General features: G+C 66.3%; 1 protein-coding gene across 3 annotated transcripts in view; it reads right to left on the bottom strand.

Moving 5' to 3' along the window:
- Nucleotides 1-483, bottom strand: part of B4galt3 (beta-1,4-galactosyltransferase 3) — a 7,056-nt gene extending 6,573 nt beyond the window's left edge. For 2 of the 3 annotated variants that reach the window (XM_010616610.1, XM_010616609.1), the window contains exon 1: nt 414-483. The gene's annotated coding sequence lies outside the window, so the exon portion shown is untranslated. Of the gene's footprint in view, nt 1-364 lie in introns of all 3 variants that reach the window. The other variant, XM_010616611.1, reaches the window with a different exon arrangement.

Here is a 483-nt window from a genome sequence, read left to right as displayed (position 1 = left end):
TAGCTCCGCAGGTACAGGGAGCGTGTGCACCCGGGAGCGGCGGGGAGCAGGGTTGGAGGGGCGCCCTCCACCTTTTCCACCCTTCCCTCTGGCTCCAGGGTCACTGATGGAGCGAAGGGCTGGGCAGAGACGGCCGGGGTACCTGGGCGGGCTCACCTGGAGGGGCGTGGTCGGCGCTAGGCCGGGGGTTAGAATCCCGTCCTTTCCGAGCACGCCCACCTCATGCCCATCTCCTCTCGCTTTTGCCCTCCCTCCCGTGCTAACGTGAGGCCCCCCGGCCCCCGACCACACTTCCCCGAGATCCGACCCTGCTCGAGCTTGTCTCCGGCCTTAACCCGAAACTCACTCTCCAGACATTCCAAACCTTTCTCTGAGGCCTCTCTCTTTCTCTCCACGGCCCCCAGCTTACGTACCTGGCCTCAGCTTCCCGGCGTCACCGCCACCCCAGCAGCCGGGCATGCTCCATCGCCGCCATCTTGGAAG

This window comes from Fukomys damarensis, unplaced genomic scaffold, assembly GCF_012274545.1.
Source record: "Fukomys damarensis isolate Sample0158 unplaced genomic scaffold, DMR_v1.0_HiC HiC_scaffold_19, whole genome shotgun sequence".
NCBI classification, from domain to species: Eukaryota; Metazoa; Chordata; class Mammalia; order Rodentia; family Bathyergidae; genus Fukomys; species Fukomys damarensis.
Note: the sequence above shows the minus strand (reverse complement) of the source record. Positions and strands in the feature narration are given on the sequence as shown.